The following is a 19,034-nucleotide window of genomic DNA, read 5'->3' as shown; positions in this document are numbered from 1 at the left end:
AATATTTCTTTTTCCGCCAATATCGTTAAGATCTTGTTAACATTTTATAAGTTTGACAGCATCGAGTTATGTCAGCGATGTTACATGGTTAGAGATTTGTTTTTATAAATCGATGGAGTTGTGTGATAGTAAAATCTTTGCAGCTGTATATTGGTGTTCGTTTTATGAAATTATCCGTGATCAATGATTTCAATAAAGTTATCAAAATAGTTTTTATGTTTTAAATCTAAATACCGTACTATCTATTGCAGAGTGCTTGAAAATGGCCTTTGAGCCGAAATAGGTATATAGCCAATGAAAATAAAGTCACTCAGACTGGCAACACGAATGTGCATTTCGTGGAACTGTTTCAGCGTCACGATCGGCCTCATCTTAATATAGCCGTCAGGCGTAATAACATGAGACTTGGGGGTGCGCTGATGACAGAAGGCATGAGTCACATTTCAGTGGTGTCGGTGGAGTCTATCAGTAGGACGGGTTTCACTAGACATGGCCTGCACCTCAACAGGTATGGGAAGGGGAGGTTGGCAAAACTTATAGGTGACAGCATAGGTGGGGGTGGTGGGATCACTCATGGGAAAATTCCGGTAGTTGTGGGTGTTAGAGCTGTACCTTTTTTAGATTGAAGTCAGCTGATAGGTATTCCTGCTTAAGGGAAGTCTCTCTAACAAAGAAACCACTTTCTACAAAGCTTGGGTATCCGATTAATGAGGGAATTAGTATATTTCATCAAAATATACAAGGTATTCGAGATAAAGTTAGTGAACTGCTTATAGATGTTGACTCTGAAATTATTGGTATATCTGAACACTTCTTAAATAAGGAGATAATTCAGAGGCTTCCTTTACCAGGATACAGGTTGGCTGGCAGCTTTTCTAGGAGCTCTTTGCGGTGTGGGGGAGTAGCCATGTATGTGAGAAACGGTATCCCATTTGAGTCAATTGATGTTTCAAAGTACTGCACTGAAAAGGTGTTTGAATGTTGTGCAGGTGTGGTTAAATTTAGTGGAGCTAAACTTCTTACTGTTGTTATTTATAGATCCCCAGACTCCGATTTCACAACATTTTTGCTAAAGCTAGAGGAGGTTCTTGGTTCACTTTATAGGAAATACAAAAAGTTAGTTATATGTGGTGACTTCAATATTAATTGTATAAGTGATTGTGCAAGGAAAAGGATGCTGGTAGACCTCCTTAATTCATATAATCTTATGCAAACCGTATTCTTTCCAACGAGAGTGCAAGGGAACAGTAGAACAACCATAGACAATATTTTTGTTCATTCGTCATTATTAGAAGGGCATTCTGTTAGCAAAAAGGTGAATGGCCTTTCAGATCATGATGCACAAATTTTAAGTCTAAAAGATTTTTGTGCTTCAACACATGTTAAATATAGTTACCAACTTTTTAGGAAAGCTGATCCAGTTGCTGTACAGACTTTTGTAAACCTTATCAAGGAACAAGATTGGCAAGATGTTTATAGTGCTGATACAGTAGACGATAAATATAATGCTTTCCTCAAGACTTTTCTCGTGCTCTTTGAAAGTTGCTTTCCGTTAGAACGTTTAAAACAGGGTACTAGCACGAACAGGCAGCCTGGGTGGCTGACTAAAGGGATAAGAATATCTTGTAGAACAAAGTGGCAATTATATCAAAACGTTAGAAACAGTCAAAATCTAAATGCAGCAGCCCATTACAAACAGTATTGTAAGGTGCTTAAAAAAGTTATTAGGAAGGCAAAAAGTATGTGGTATGCAGATAGAATAGCTAAGTCTCAGGATAAAATTAAAACCATATGGTCAGTCGTAAAGGAAGTGGCTGGTCTGCAGAGACAGGTCGAGGATATAGAATCAGTGCGTAGTGGGGATGTCCGTGTTGCTGATAAGTCGCATATATGTACAGTACTTAATAATCACTTTCTGAATATAGCAGGTGAACTAAATAGAAACCTAGTCCCAACAGGGAATCATATAGCGCTCTTAGAAAAAAGTGTTCCGAGACTGTTACCTGAAATGCTCCTCCATGATACTGACAAGAGGGAGATTGAGTTAATAATTAAATCATTAAAGACCAAGAACTCTCATGGATATGACGGGGTATCTAGCAGAATACTGAAGTATTGTTCCACGTATATTAGCTCAGTACTTAGCCATATCTGTAACTTTTCCTTTAGCAGTGGTCGGTTTCCTGACCGATTAAAGTACTCGGTAGTGAAGCCACTTTATAAAAAGGGAGACAGGGATAATGTTGACAATTATAGACCTATTTCTATGCCATCGGTGTTTGCTAAAGTTATCGAGAGGCTTGTATATACAAGGTTACTGCAGCATTTAAATTCACATAATTTGCTGTCAAATGTACAGTTTGGTTTTAGAAATGGCTTAACAACTGAAAATGCTATATTCTCTTTTCTCTGTGAGGTTTTGGACGGATTAAATAAAAGGTTGAGAACGTTAGGTGTTTTCTTTGATTTAACGAAGGCTTTTGACTGTGTTGACCACAAAATATTACTGCAGAAGTTGGAACATTATGGAGTAAGGGGAGTAGCTTACAATTGGTTCGCCTCCTACTTTAAGAACAGAAAGCAGAAGGTAATCCTCCGCAATATTGAGAGTGGTAATGATGTTCAGTCCCAATGGGGCACTGTTAAATGGGGCGTACCCCAAGGGTCGGTGCTGGGGCCACTGCTGTTCCTTATTTATGTAAATGATATGCCTTCTAGTATCACAGGTGATTCAAAAATATTTCTGTTTGCTGATGACACCACCTTGGTAGTGAAGGATCTTGTGTGTAATATTGAAACATTATCAAATAATGTAGTTCATGAAGTAAGTTCGTGGCTTGTGGAAAATAATTTGATGCTAAATCACAGTAAGACTCAGTTTTTACAGTTTCTAACCCACAATTCAACAAGAACTGACATTTTAATCAGACAGAATGGGCATGTTATAAGCGAGACGGAACAGTTCAAGTTCCTAGGCATACGGATAGATAGTAAGCTGTTGTGGAAAGCCCATGTTCAGGATCTTGTTCAGAAACTAAATGCCGCTTTATTTACCATTAGAACAGTATCTGAAATAAGTGACATTTCAACACGAAAAGTAGTATACTTCGCATATTTTCATACGCTTATGTCATATGGTATTATTTTTTGGGGTAATTCTTCTGATTCAAAAAGGGTATTTTTGGCTCAAAAACGGGCTGTTCGAGCTATGTATGGTGTAAGTTCGAAAACCTCTTGTCGACCCCTATTCAATAGTCTGGGAATTTTGACATTGCCCTCACAGTATGTATTTTCTTTAATGTCGTTTGTTGGTAGCAATATTAGCTTATTCCCAAGAGTTAGCAGCTTTCACTCAGTTAATACTAGGCAGAAATCAAATCTGCATGTGGAATGCACTTCCTTGACTCTTGTGCAGAAAGGAGTGCAGTATTCTGCTGCATCCATTTTCAATAAGCTACCACAAGAACTCAAAAATCTTAGCAGTAGCCCAAACACTTTTAAGTCTAAACTGAAGAGTTTCCTCATGGCTCACTCCTTCTATTCTGTCGAGGAGCTCCTGGAAGAGATAAAAAATTAAGCAAATTCCAGTGTTACATTCTTGATTTTCTTTATTTAAACTAACGACTTGTTTCATTTTATGTGTTTCTACAATCGTGTTATAATTTCATGTATTGACTCGTTCCATGACCATGGAGACTTCTCCTAAATGTGGTCCCACGGAACAATAAATAAATAAATAAATAAATAAACAACAGCTACACAAAGCAGCGTTTTGGCTTTATGTACACATTGCAGAGCACTTTTTACTTTAACTTTATATATATATATATATATATATATATATATATATATATATATATATATATATATATATACACACTCCTGGAAATTGAAATAAGAACACCGTGAATTCATTGTCCCAGGAAGGGGAAACTTTATTGACACATTCCTGGGGTCAGATACATCACATGATCACACTGACAGAACCACAGGCACATAGACACAGGCAACAGAGCATGCACAATGTCGGCACTAGTACAGTGTATATCCACCTTTCGCAGCAATGCAGGCTGCTATTCTCCCATGGAGACGATCGTAGAGATGCTGGATGTAGTCCTGTGGAACGGCTTGCCATGCCATTTCCACCTGGCGCCTCAGTTGGACCAGCGTTCGTGCTGGACGTGCAGACCGCGTGAGACGACGCTTCATCCAGTCCCAAACATGCTCAATGGGGGACAGATCCGGAGATCTTGCTGGCCAGGGTAGTTGACTTACACCTTATAGAGCACGTTGGGTGGCACGGGATACATGCGGACGTGCATTGTCCTGTTGGAACAGCAAGTTCCCTTGCCGGTCTAGGAATGGTAGAACGATGGGTTCGATGACGGTTTGGATGTACCGTGCACTATTCAGTGTCCCCTCGACGATCACCAGTGGTGTACGGCCAGTGTAGGAGATCGCTCCCCACACCATGATGCCGGGTGTTGGCCCTGTGTGCCTCGGTCGTATGCAGTCCTGATTGTGGCGCTCACCTGCACGGCGCCAAACACGCATACGACCATCATTGGCACCAAGGCAGAAGCGACTCTCATCGCTGAAGACGACACGTCTCCATTCGTCCCTCCATTCACGCCTGTCGCGACACCACTGGAGGCGGGCTGCACCATGTTGGGGCGTGAGCGGAAGACGGCCTAACGGTGTGCGGGACCGTAGCCCAGCTTCATGGAGACGGTTGCGAATGGTCCTCGCCGATACCCCAGGAGCAACAGTGTCCCTAATTTGCTGGGAAGTGGCGGTGCGGTCCCCTACGGCACTGCGTAGGATCCTACGGTCTTGGCGTGCATCCGTGCGTCGCTGCGGTCCGGTCCCAGGTCGACGGGCACGTGCACCTTCCGCCGACCACTGGCGACAACATCGATGTACTGTGGAGACCTCACGCCCCACGTGTTGAGCAATTCTGCGGTACGTCCACCCGGCCTCCCGCATGCCCACTATACGCCCTCGCTCAAAGTCCGTCAACTGCACATACGGTTCACGTCCACGCTGTCGCGGCATGCTACCAGTGTTAAAGACTGCGATGGAGCTCCGTATGCCACGGCAAACTGGCTGACACTGACGGCGGCGGTGCACAAATGCTGCGCAGGTAGCGCCATTCTACGGCCAACACCGCGGTTCCTGGTGTGTCCGCTGTGCCGTGCGTGTGATCATTGCTTGTACAGCCCTCTCGCAGTGTCCGGAGCAAGTATGGTGGGTCTGACACACCGGTGTCAATGTGTTCTTTTTTCCATTTCCAGGAGTGTATATATATATATCTGTTACGAGCGGTAAAAGAGAGTCTGCAACTACGAGATAAAAGAAAGGTTAAGGTTTAACGCCCCGTCGACATCGAGGTCATTAGACATGGAGCATACGTTCGGAATGATCCAAGGCTTTGGAAGGAAATCTGCCGTGCTCTTTCAAAGGAACCAACCTGGCGTTTACCTGGGGCGATTAAGAGGAATCAAGGAAAACCAAAATCTGGATGTCCAGACTCGGATTTGAACCGTCGTCGGAGAGAATGCAGTGTAGCAGACTGCAAAGAAGAATGTTTCAGCTGGATCGGAAGGGAAGTCTGCTAGGTAGCAATCGTGTGGGATGTAGACCATCAACTGCAGGAAAAGTTAGGGTCAGGGTTCGAGAATAGCCAAGTTCTAGGTTCTCCAGGCCGTAGATGCCATCGAGACATTAACTGGGGATTTGAATGAGGAAGGCCAGGTACATATTAAGTGCTGCAACTGCACTCGCAATCGAGACTTTTCGAGGTTCTGCAGTGGCATAGTTAGCCTTGGCTTAACAAAGCTGTTCAACGAGTTAACTCGTCGTGAACAGGTTAGGGCGGGCTCCAGAGACAGTTCACGTTGGCGTTCTGCCAGCCAGTTCTGCTGAAAGGCGAGAACGCACAAAGCGTGGCCTACATCTTAACTGAAAGGAAAAGACTGATTAGTAGATGAAATAGAGGGGCCACAATCGCACATAACAAAATTCGTATGGTTACTGTTCATAATTGCTAGGCGAACATCTTCATTTCAGGTCCCCGTAATTTCCCCTTCCCTTTATGTTGTCTGCCATCTTGTATCTCTTCCTTCCTCTCAATCTCCGCCGGCAAATTACCTTTCAAGGCGTCTGTTAGCAAGCATTCCCGTCTCAACGAATATCCCGTGCAGTACTTCTTCCTTTCTCTTATAACCTGCAGCAGCCTTCTTCCCTCAGCAACCCTTTTCAACATTCTTTCGTTACTTACTCTTTCCCTCCAGCTTATCCTCTCCATTCCCCTCTACATCCACATCTCAGATGCTTCTACCCTTTTTTTCATCCTCTCGTCTCATTGTACATTTTCCTCCATAGAGTACCACATTCCAGACAACATATTTCCCAGTTCTTTTACTCATACCTTTATCTAGTTGGTCACATGATATACTTCTCCTTCTATCGAATGTCTTCTTCGGTATGGCAGAGCGAGTTTTCACCTCCTGATGGCATCCCAGGTCTTCAGTGATCGTACTTCCAAGATATCTAAATGCTCTTACCTGGCAAATAATAAATTATCCTATCTTAATATTTGCCAGTCTGAATCCTTTGCCGATCACGATACTTTTTGTTTTTGTTGTATTGATTCTCAGCCCATATTTCACACAAGCTTCATTCAGATCTTTTAGAATTTTATTTTCAGTTCGTTCACTTTCTGCCAGCAATACCATGTCATCAGCAAATCTTATACAGTATATTCTTTTTCCCCAACACACTCTCCTCTTTTTCCATCTCTGCCTTGCTCAATAATCTCTTCCAGATACAAGCTGAACAATAAAAAGGAAATACAACAACCTTGTCTAACGTCCCTTCCAATGCTGCGTTCTTCCGGCGTTTCTTACTTTCTGTTGTAAATATACTTTCTGTAGCAATTGGCTCTCCTTCTAATCTACTCCTTTTCTCTTCAAAATGACTGTCAGCTTGTTCCATTTTAATCTGTCGAAGAAAAAGTCGTATTGAATGAAGAGAATTAAATGTTCTGAAATTAAATGAACTGGTTGATTGAGATGAAATCAGTGAAGATGCAGTGACATGAAATGAGAGTGCAAACCGTCCAGCTATATTGGAGCTGCATTCTATTGAATATGTGGTTACTACTGAAAATTTGTGCAAGACTGGGGCTCTTAACTATACTTGCCCCAATATCATTTAAACACAGGAATATAATTCTTAAAATACGATCACTATAAAGAAAGAAGGTTTTGTTTAAGTTTTAGCTTCCATGGTGGTGTTCATTTTATGCTCGCAAATTTTACATGCTCGTGTAGTGAGAAATATCAGTGGCAAATGTTTCACTGTGTGCAACGCTGCAAAAACTAAAACGATTCAATAATGATGAAAAGTCTTGTATCAGAACTCACAGAAGATGAATAAGTCGAAGGCTGAAGAAGCGAGAATAGCTTCACAGAGAACTCCAAGTTCTTCTGGGAAAAAGAAGAAAATGGAGAAGTCTTGAAGTTACCAAATACGTTTCGTGTACAAGATTTTGGTTTTAGGCTAAAACTAAACTAAATTCCTCCAGAACAGGCCATGAAGGCCCAACGTTACCGACCGGCCACCGTCTCATCCTCAAATCACAGGCATCACTGGATGCGGATGAGGAGGGGCATGTGGTCAGCACACCGCTCTCCCGGCCGTTACGTCAATTAACGAGACCAGAGCCGCTGCTTCTCAATCAAGTGGCTCCTCAGTTTGCCTCACAGGCGCTGAGGTCAAAAGTAATTTTTCCTTTCTTCTACATGTTCATGATGAGAATGCTATGGACACTTCAGTCTTCTAAGATGACAACAGCCGTGTTCACAAGGTTGATTGTATAAGTTCCTGGTTTTACGAGCACACATGCATTCTATAGCACCTTGACTGCCCCGCTAAGTCACGGGATCTTAGCCCTATAGAAAATGTCTAGGACTATTTGGAACAGTGTATCAATAGCCCCACAATGTGGTAGCCTCGCGGGGACCAACCAACAATGAATAGCTTCAGCTGGATATGGCATACCCAAATTAAGGTGTCATCTGTCTTCCTCGCTGAACTAAGGAAATTACCAAGGCATTGCTTTTCAGCACCCCTTCGTATTTGTTCAATATATTTCCAATTTCTATCGTCTTCTACATTTTTTACCCTGTATATCTCCTTCAGGCACCATGGAAGTTATTCTCTGATGTCTTAACACATATCGTATCACCCTGCCCCTTGTTCTTGACAATGTTTTTCATGTGTTGCTGCCCTAGCCGACTCTGCGGGGAACTTCCTACTTTCTTATCTTATCACTCCACATAATTTTCAGTTTCATCGTATAGCATCACATCTCAAACGCTTCGATTCATCTCTCTTCCGGTTTTCGTACAGTCCGCGATTCACTTCCATACAATTCTATACTCGAAATACACATTCTCAGAAATTTCCTCCTGAAATCAAGCCCATGTTTAATACTCGCAAACGGTAGTGTGCGCTCGTTAGACCTTACATTCTATTCAGCAGGTCCTGTGATACCTCTCCACTTTCAATGTGGATATAAATGTCACCAGCGAATGTTAACATCCATCCACCCTGGACTTTAATCCCACTCCTGAACCTTTCCTTTATTTGCGTCATTTTTTCCTCGGTCTGTAGATCGCTCAGTAGGAACACACTGCTACATCCATGCCTTATGAACGCTCTAATGCGAGCACTTCGTTTTTGGTAATCCATCCTTTTTGTTCTCTCTTGGCCTTTGTACGTACTGTATATTACTCGTCTTTTGTTATAGCTAACACCTACGTTATTAAGAATCCTGCCAAGTTTTACACTGTCGGACGCTTTTTCTATATCGAAAATTCTTAAGACCGTATCTTGATGTTTCGTAAGTATTTCTTCCAAATTCAAGTGCAGCGTCAGAAAATACCTCTCTGGTGCCCATACCTTTACTAAAGCCAAACTGACTGTCCTGATACAAACACTCAATTTCCTTTTTCATTCTTATGTACGTTATTCTTGTCAGCAAACCGGATACATTATATGTTCATGGCGCAATAGTTCTCGCGCTTACCTACGCTTTTCATACACTGAAGAGCCAAAGGAACTGGTACACCTGCCTAATACCGTGTGCGGCCCCCGCGAGCACGCAGAAGTGCCGCAACACGGCGTGGCATCGACTCGGCTAACGTCGCAAGTAGTGCTGGAGGAAATTGACGTCATGAATCCTGCAGGACTGTCCATAAAACCGTAAGAGTACGAGGGGGTGGAGAACTTTTCTGAACAGCACGTTGCAAGGCATCCCAGATGTGCTCAATAATGTTCATGTCTGGGGAGTTTGGTGGGAAGCGAAAGCGTTTAATCTCAGAAGAGTGTTCCTGGAGTCACTCTGTATTAACTCTGGTCGTGTGGCGTGTCGCATTGTCCTGCTGGAATTGCCCAAGTCCGTCGCAATGCACAACTGACATGAATGGATGCAGATGATCAGACGGGATGCTTACGTACGTGTCACCTGTCAGAGTCGTCTCTGGACGTATCAGGGGTCCCATATCACTCCAACTGCACTCGCCCCGCGCCACTACAGAGCCTCCACCAGCTTGAATAGTCTCCTACTAACATGCAGAGCCCATGGTTCAAAGGGCTCTGAGCACTATGGGACTTAACTGCTGTGGTCATCAGTCCCCTAGAACTTAGGACTACTTAAACCTAACTAACCTAAGGACAACACAGACATCCATGCCCGAGGCAGGATTCGAACCTGCGACCGTAGCGGTCGCGCGGTTCCAGAGCCCACGGATTCATGAGGTTGTCTCCATACCCGTACACATCCCCTCGCTCGATAGAATTTCAAAGAGAGTCCTCCGACCAGGCAACACGTTTCCAGTCATCAACAGTCCAATGTCGCCGTTGATAGGCCCAGGAGATGCGTAAAGATTTGTGTCGTGCAGTCATCAAGGGCACACGACTGGGCCTTCGGCTCCGAAAGCCAATATCGATGATGTTTCGTTGAATGGTTCGCACGTTGATACTTGTTGATGGCCTAGCACTAAATCTACAGCAATTTGTGGAAGGGTTGCACTTCTGTCACGTTGAACGATTCTCTTCAGTCGTCGATGGTCCCGTTCTTTCAGGATCTTTTTCCGGTCGCAGATGGTGGAGATTTGATGTCTTACCGGATTCCTGATATTCATGGTACATTCGTAAAATGGTCGTACGGGACAATCCCCACCTCGTCGCTACCTTGGAGATGCTGTATTCCATCGCTCGTGCGCCGACTGTAACATCACGCTAAAACTCACTTAAATCTTGATAACCTGCCATTGTAGCAGCAATAATCGATCGACAACTGCGCCAGACGCTTGTTGTCTTACATAGGCGTCGCCAACCGCAGCGCCGTATTCTGCCTGTTGACATATCTGTGTATTTGAATACGCATGCCTATATCAGTATGTTTGGTGCTTCAGTGTATAATTGATTCGCCTCGATGGACAATAAATTTACAACCTTCAATGAGGATGCACAATATCGTTCGACCTCCGGCGGGAATCTAAAATTAGGGTACTTGGGGGACATGGACGAGGACTGCGAATATGTGCCGCTAGGTGGGAACGTGTAACCGCCGAGATAGTCCGTGCATTTGCGGAAAACATGTGACCAGAAGGCGCAGTGGTTAGCGCAACTGCTTAGTAAGCAGTCGGCTCATAGCCGAGATACGAGGCGGACGTGCTCGGCGCTCCGAGCAGCGCGTCCGCGGGCGTGTTGTTGTATACATGTTAGCGCGCAGTGCTAAGTCACTATATTCGTTCACGTTCTGACTTGCAATGACGTCCTCTTACCGCCGTGCGATTATATAAGGATCACCTTTCAACACATGCACGACCTCGAGCACACGAAATGGAACTATTCATAAGTGACGAACTTCAACTCGCGCCTTAGATGTTGTAGGAATTAACTTCTCCATCACGATCAGCGTCGTGTACATAAGACTGCAGATCGAAGAAATTTACGCTGATGTTGTGTGACGTTTCATCCAGCAACTGAAATTTAAAAATCCTGATGGCCACGTCGGAACTGTTTCAGTTTATAAGGTTGGGCCTCCGCTACCTGCCTCTTTACAAATTTCTTTTTGAGGTACTGCAAGACGTTTGAGCCGTGGCGACTGGCGATAGTTATGCTCCACTCATCTGGTCTTTTATCTCTGACTGTTCCGTCTTTGGTTTACCGGCTTGGCGTGTGGCTGAGCTCTCTCTCCGGTCGGCGTTCAACGAGGCAACATGTTCTGAAGGAGGCCTTCGTCTCTATCCGCTGTGCCTGGGCCTCGCCGTCCTCGAAGTTTTGCTGTGCGCCGGATGGACGGCGCTGACTATTCGGCGCTTTTGCGTTCGAAACGGTGGCAGGTCCGTCATCTCTTGCTAGACATCTTCTCATCGCGTAACTGGAAGCATTAAGTTACGTATGATTCGTATTCTGCTGTTAAACTGTGGAGATTTGTGGAACTTATGGTGACATGTTATATCTACAGGAGATCCGCTAGGGATGGTTCTGAATAAGAGTGTGTTATACGGAACTTATGAAGTCTAAGTGCTTCGAAGTGTTGCTTCCGCGCAGCGGAGTCTAATTAGAGTTTTACTGCTTCTTTTGAAGGTTCCTTGCAGTAGCAATTTAATGTAGTATGTTAGTGCGCTCTTCGCCCAGTTTTGGTTGTGGACTTTCTTTGATATGAAGGGCAGAGCTTTTGTTAAGTCAGTTTCATTGTGACCACTGATAAGCTTTAAAGGGCCTTTTGTAGGATTAGACGTCGTCACTTGAGCCTGCCCGTTTTACTCTCACGCCCTGTTTGGGTCCTGTACTAATGTAGTATTCCTTTGTGTGTATTTGGTCTGTCATTGTGTATCCCAACATAAGTTTTAGTTTTTTATAGATTTCGGAAGCGCTCTTTCTGGTCTGGCCGGCTGTCAGTTTGCCTTGCCGTGCGGACGCGGCCCTTGCTTCCCTGGCAGTGGTGTTGGCGTCCTACTTGACAGCAACCTCATCGTGGGTCCATGTGGAGCCTTGGCCAACTAAGCAATTCGCTTAAACATTGTATTATTGCTGTATTTCAGTTGGTGTTGTTAACCTTTCTCATGAATATGTTTACAAGGCAACTTCATCCAGTCGTTTTTAAGAGCTGACCTTATCATTTGTTGATGCAAGTAGCAACTGATTTAAATCAAAGATTTTAAGATTCTGAAATTTGTTCTTTAGTTGAAATTGAAATTATGTACCAACCACAAGTTGTCCATCAACATAGATCCCTAGCTTCCTAGGAGCTTCGAGTAGCTGTGGTTAGCAGTACCACAGTTCAACGTTGTCGTTTCTGCCTTTCGACCTTACGGAAATGTATGAAGATGGTATCTGTTCTTTCAGACATGATAAGATAAGGCTTACCGGCCAATGATCTTCTTTAGCGCGGATGCACTCACATTGCCCGAACTCTTATGGGAATCGATAGACTGACTGCCGCGAGTAATGAGTATTGTCGGCAAGGGCACTACAAATGTAGTTTGTGGACAGTAAGTTGGGAATGTGGATCTCACGGGAAACGTGCCAGAGATAAGTCCCTGCAGTCACACTATCCTCTGTCCCCGTTAATATTTATCAACGCCTGTACGCAGCTAAAGGTTTGCAGGCACGGTAGCTCAGCGTTCGGTCAGAGAGTATAGCTACCAACTGTAATAAAAAACTGAGTAAACGTATCAACGAACAACCTGAACGAGTGTCATCGGGCGTTCGCCACGAACAAATTCAGCGAACAATATAGAACAAAATGAGATAAAAAAACGGTTAGAGCGTCTGTCATGTAAGCAGGAGATCCCGGGTTCGAGTCCCGGTTGGGGCACACATTTTCAACTGTCCCCGTTGATATTTATCAATGCCTGTAAGCAGCTAAAGGTTTGGATTTCATTGCAATTTCATTACGTTTCGTCAGCCACATCGCAGAGAAGTGGCAGACCTTCGAGGCCTACCACGTCTTAAAAGGCGTGAAGCAGATAAAACTTGAACTCACAAAGCATGTGACATCGTATTTGATGATTGGTGGCGTGCGAGCGACAGTCATATACGACGATCAGCCGCGAACTTGTGCGGGTTGTGGTCAGGAAGGCCATGTCCGGTCGGATTGCAACCGCAGACGTCTAATTCAGACGCCGGTAGGAGATGTCCACCCGTAGCGCCTACAGAGCTCCCTGTCACCTCTGTCCCTGTTGCGAAGGTGTCGGATGCACCAGCCCACATTGCTTCCGATCTGCTATCGTTGCCTGACACTGACGGGGGTGGTGAGTCTTCAGATTACCTCTTCATCGCCTCCGACGGAAACGACGCCCTCGGACGCCCATGAGAATCCTAAAAGAGATGTTACAGTAGCGATGGACATCGACTCGGGCGTCGGACCAACCTCTGCTTTCCTCCCAGCTGGGGCGGCGTCAGATGACGGCCGAACCCATTCCGATACGGAACAACAAATGTTCAAATGTGTGTCAATTCCTAAAGGACCAAACGTCTGAGGTCATCAGTCCCTAGACTTACACATTACTTAAACTAACTTATGCTAAGGAGAACACACACACCGATGGCTCGAGAGAGGACTCGAACCTTCGGCGGGAGGCGCCACGCAGTCCGCGAAATGGAGCCTCATACCGCGCGGCTACTCCGCGCGGCACGGAACAGCACATTCGGAAACAGAACTCACCGAAGAAACGTATTCGCACGCAAACTGACGATTGTCTCCTCAGGACGGCCGCACGGGATGTCGAACTGGCGTCGGGCGACGCATCGATCTCGGAAGGCGTGCCCTTCCCCACCTACCTCGGCAGTTCGCCCTCCGCGGCCCGTGACGCCTTCCCCTCCGCCGCCTGCGCCCTCTGTTATCAAGGCGTCTCTGGAAGACGCCGACACGCAGCGGCGACTCGATGATTCTACCCCTGAACAACGCACTCTAGTTGTTTCTGTTTCTCGGGCGGACGACGCACAGGAGGAATCGGAACGCCTATGAATACCGTCGGCGGGCGCGGTCCACCGGTTGTGCCACTCGCTGTCTCATCACAGTAAACGCCGCGGCGTTGACCGTTTTGCGCGGTGTGTTTAAGCCGGATGCAACTGGTGGACTCTACGTCTCGATAGCAAGAGTGCCGCAACAGACATACTGCCTACCTACAGGGTGTTTCAAAAATGACCGGTATATTTGAAACGGCAATAAAAACTAAACGAGCAGCGATAGAAATACACCGTTTGTTGCAGTATGCTTGGGACAACAGTACATTTTCAGGCGGACAAACTTTCGAAATTACAGTAGTTACAATTTTCAACAACAGATGGCGCTGCAAGTGATGTGAAAGACATAGAAGACAACGCAGTCTGTGGGTGCGCCATTCTGTACGTCGTCTTTCTGCTGTAAGCGTGTGCTGTTCACAACGTGCAAGTGTGCTGTAGACAACATGGTTTATTCCTTAGAACAGAGGATTTTTCTGGTGTTGGAATTCCACCGCCTAGAACACAGTGTTGTTGCAACAAGACGAAGTTTTCAACGGAGGTTTAATGTAACCAAAGGACCGAAAAGCGATACAATAAAGGTTCTGTTTGAAAAATTTCAACGGACTGGGAACGTGACGGATGAACGTGCTGGAAAGGTAGGGCGACCGCGTACGGCAACCACAGAGGGCAACGCGCAGCTAGTGCAGCAGGTGATCCAACAGCGGCCTCGGGTTTCCGTTCGCCGTGTTGCAGCTGCGGTCCAAATGACGCCAACGTCCACGTATCGTCTCATGCGCCAGAGTTTACACCTCTATCCATACAAAATTCAAACGCGGCGATCCCTCAGCGCCGCTACCATTGCTGCACGAGAGACATTCCCTAACGATATACTGCACAGGATTGATGACGGCGATATGCATGTGGGCAGCATTTGGTTTACTGACGAAGCTTATTTTTACCTGGACGGCTTCGTCAATAAACAGAACTGGCGCATATGGGGAACCGAAAAGCCCCATGTTGCAGTCCCATCGCCCCTGCATCCTCAAAAAGTACTGGTCTGGGCTGCCATTTCTTCCAAAGGAATCATTGGCCCATTTTTCAGATCCGAAATGATTACTGCATCACGCTATCTGGACATTCTTCGTGAATTTGTGGCGGTACAAACTGCCTTAGACGACACTGCGAACACCTCGTGGTTTATGCGAGATGGTGCCCAGCCACATCGCACGGCCGACGTCTTTAATTTCCTGAATGAATATTTCGATGATCGTGTGATTGCTTTGGGCTATCCGAAACATACAGGAGGCGGCGTGGATTGGCCTCCCTATTCGCCAGACATGAATCCCTGTGACTTCTTTCTGTGGGGACACATGAAAGACCAGGTGTACCGCCAGAATCCAGAAACAATTGAACAGCTGAAGCAGTACATCTCATCTGCATGTGAAGCCATTCCGCCAGACACGTTGTCAAAGGTTTCGGGTAATTTCATTCAGAGACTACGCCATATTATTGCTACGCATGGTGGATATGTGGAAAATATCGTACTATAGAGTTTCCCAGACCGCAGCGCCATCTGTTGTTGAAAATTGTAACTACTGTAATTTCGAAAGTTTGTCTGCCTGAAAATGTACTGTTGTCCCAAGCATATTGCAACAAACGGTGTATTTCTATCGCTGCTCGTTTAGTTTTTATTGCCGTTTCAAATATACCGGTCATTTTTGAAACACCCTGTATGATTAATGTCAACGATATCCGTGCGCCATTAAACTGGCGATGGTCCACGATAAACTTCGCGTGGTGGTCTTACAAGACAACCTCCCCATCGCACTCCCCTCAGATTTAGTTATAAGTTGGCACAGTGGATAGGCCTTGAAAAACTGAACACAGATCAATCGAGAAAACAGGAAGAAGTTGTGTGGAACTATGAAAAAAATTAGTAAAATTTACAAACTGAGTAGTCCATGCGCAACATAGGCAACATCACGGAAGCTCTGAGCACAGGAGCGCCGTGGTCCCGTGGTTAGCGAGAGCAGATACGGAACGAGAGGTTCTAGGTTCAAGTCTTCCCTCGATTGAAGAGTTTATTTCTTTATTTTCAGTTTATGTGACAAACTCTTATGTTTTCATCACTTTTTTGGCAGTGATTATCACGTCGACAAGAGAACCTAAATCGGGCAAGGTAGAAGAATCTTTTTAACCATTCGCTAAGTGTGCAAGTTAGGTGGGCCGACAACATATTCCTGTCATGTGACGCGCGTGCCGTCACCAGTGTCGTATAGAATATATCAGACGTGTTTTCCTGTGGAGGAATCGGTTGACCTATGACCTTGCGATCAAATGTTTTCGGTTCCCATTGGAGAGGCACGTCCTTTCGTCTACTAATCGCACGGTTTTGCGGTGCGGTCGCAAAACACAGACACTAAACTTATTACAGTGAACTGAGACGTCAGTGAACGAACGGACAGATCATAACTTTGCGAAAATAAAGAAATTAAAATTTTCAGTCGAAGGAAGGCTTGAACCAAGGACCACTCTTTCCGCAGCTACTTACGCTAACCACGGGACCACGGCGCTCCAGAGCTCACAGTTACCTTGATGTTGTTTATGTTGCGCATGGACTACTCAGTTTGTATATTTTATTAATTTTTTTCATAGTTCCACACAACTTCTTCCTGTTTTCTCGATTGATCTGTGTTCAGTTTTTCAAGGCCTATCCACTGTGCCAACTTATAACTAAATCTGAGGGGGGTGCGATGGGGAGGTTCCCCTGTTAGACGTGGCCCCCTTACAAGGAGTACATGTTGTTGGGTTTCTTAACCCATTCGGGTACATCCCTTTTGTCTCCTATGCGTCGGATATCGGTAGCAATGTGGCAATCCTCATCCGTGAAGTGTTACTTGTCGACGACGTCCAATGTCTTCCGGATGCGAGGGCCATGGCCCCGAACTATTGACGTCTACGCTCCTTCAGGATCAGGGAGGCCAAGGAAACGCTCTGCCTTCTTTGCAGAGGTGGTCTTACCTCTTTTTGTGTTCCGGCAAGATGCATTGGTGCTGCGTCGTGATTTTAATTCCACACTCCACCCCAAAAATCACATGCCGCGTCATTCGCCTTGCGCAAACCTTGCCAGGATTGTCGACCGTGTCCACATTGTGGGCACGTGGGAACACGCTCATGGTGACCGCCCCAGTTTCTCGCACTACAACGCACATTCTTCCAGTCGCCTTGATTGCTTTTTATACCTCGCGCTCGCTGGTGGGAGCAACCCGACTGGCGGAGATTTGTGACTGTGCCGTGGTGCGCCTTTTCTGGCACACCAGCTCTTTGGTACAACTATCAATTTGCCCCTGTTGTGATCTGGCGGCGGGTATTTGCGGACGGCGAGTTGGTCGTCGGACTCGCTACGAAGCACTAAGACGTTCTTGAGGGGACGAAGGAGCAAAACACGCGGGCTCGGCCAGCAGCGGCGCGGCCGATCTGCCTTGCAGGACGGTCTCGAGTTTGTGGCGCACCTGCCTCATGTCGACTCCGGGCGTTGCTAGTCGCATTGCTTTGGTGCCTGTTTTCTAGGACAGACCCATTCCTCGAGACCATCTCGAACGACGCTTTCCATCGAAGGTGTAAGTGGTTTTGGTGCCTTCGTCCGTGGAACTCTTTGCGTTTTAGCGACTGTCACTTGTTGGTTGGTTGCCCTAATGTATGTGTTGAAGTAAGAGCAGCCTGCAAGGTGTGTGATCGCATGGAGACCAGCAGCCACTACTTCCTTTAAGGAAGTCAGCGTCCCCAAAAGACGTAGTAGCTGTAAGGTATTGGAGATATCAAGTCATAGTCTAGTTGTAATTTTCTGCATACCAAGCTTACACAATTGGCAGTTACATTGCAGACCTATGCAACGAAATTAAAGTGCACAAAACCTACTTTGTTGTGAAGTTGTGCATTTGAATAACGTGATATTATCTTGAAATGATTCCCATTTCATCTTTGTACACATTGTTGGCCTTAATCATATGTGCAAATATTGTTGGGTAAACAATGAGGGTGTAAAAGTCTGATACTATTTTACAGCATTGCATTTGTGTACAAGTCTTAGTTTAAGTGTTTTACACCATTGATATTGCTGCAAAAGTTAAGTCGTTTCTATTGAGTTTTTAACTTATATTGTTTATTGATCTCTTAACTTATATTTATTTATGTTTGCTTGGTGTTTGCCGTGTTTTCTGCGGTCTGCTGGTGTTCCAGTTTTCTACGAGTTGGGGTGTGTGGGAGCGGCACCACGTTCCGCTTCGGTGCACAGAAGCTGTGACGTGTCGTCTAATGGGAAGTGACTTACGTTTGGGCCCCGGCGTTTAGGTGTTGTATTGGACGCCTGGTTGCTTCTTCGGGCATTTTAAGCTAAGTCACCTTTTGCCCAAGGCAGCCTGGCGTCACGGCCCATTTGATAAACATTTAACATCTCTCATGTATATTTTAAAAAAAAATTACTTGTCAATGAATTATATTAAGTGTAATGTGTTGTGCTGGTTGTGTTATTTCTAAAAAAAATTTATCTGAGCCATCATTTTAAATTACTTCAGATTGTAATTTATTGTTCGTTAAGTAATTCTAATTTGCTGCTTGCTTGAGAAGGAAGCTATTTGTCATTTTGGATATTGTTTTTAAGACGGCCACACGTTGATTGTGTGTTAGCTGTTCTATAAATGTGGTCTCGAATAAATTGTTAATTTATTGATCAGCTAGTTGTTGTGTTTAAGGAGTGACATTATAGGGGCCTTGACCTTCTATGCTAATCCCGACTTTCTAAGTCACAGTGACCACGTGTCGTATGTCTCCATCATCACCGTCGACCACCAGAGGGTGTGGCACTAAAGGGGTGTTTGGAAGCTGAATGTGGCTCTACGGAGTCTCCTGACTATCGGCAGCTTATCGGGGTGACTTGGGATTCATGATGCCGCCGTCGTGGCGCTTACCCGTCTACGTTGTCGTGGTGGCTGTCCTGCGCGAAACCT

This window comes from Schistocerca piceifrons, chromosome X, assembly GCF_021461385.2.
Source record: "Schistocerca piceifrons isolate TAMUIC-IGC-003096 chromosome X, iqSchPice1.1, whole genome shotgun sequence".
NCBI lineage: Eukaryota > Metazoa > Arthropoda > Insecta > Orthoptera > Acrididae > Schistocerca > Schistocerca piceifrons.
Note: the sequence above shows the minus strand (reverse complement) of the source record.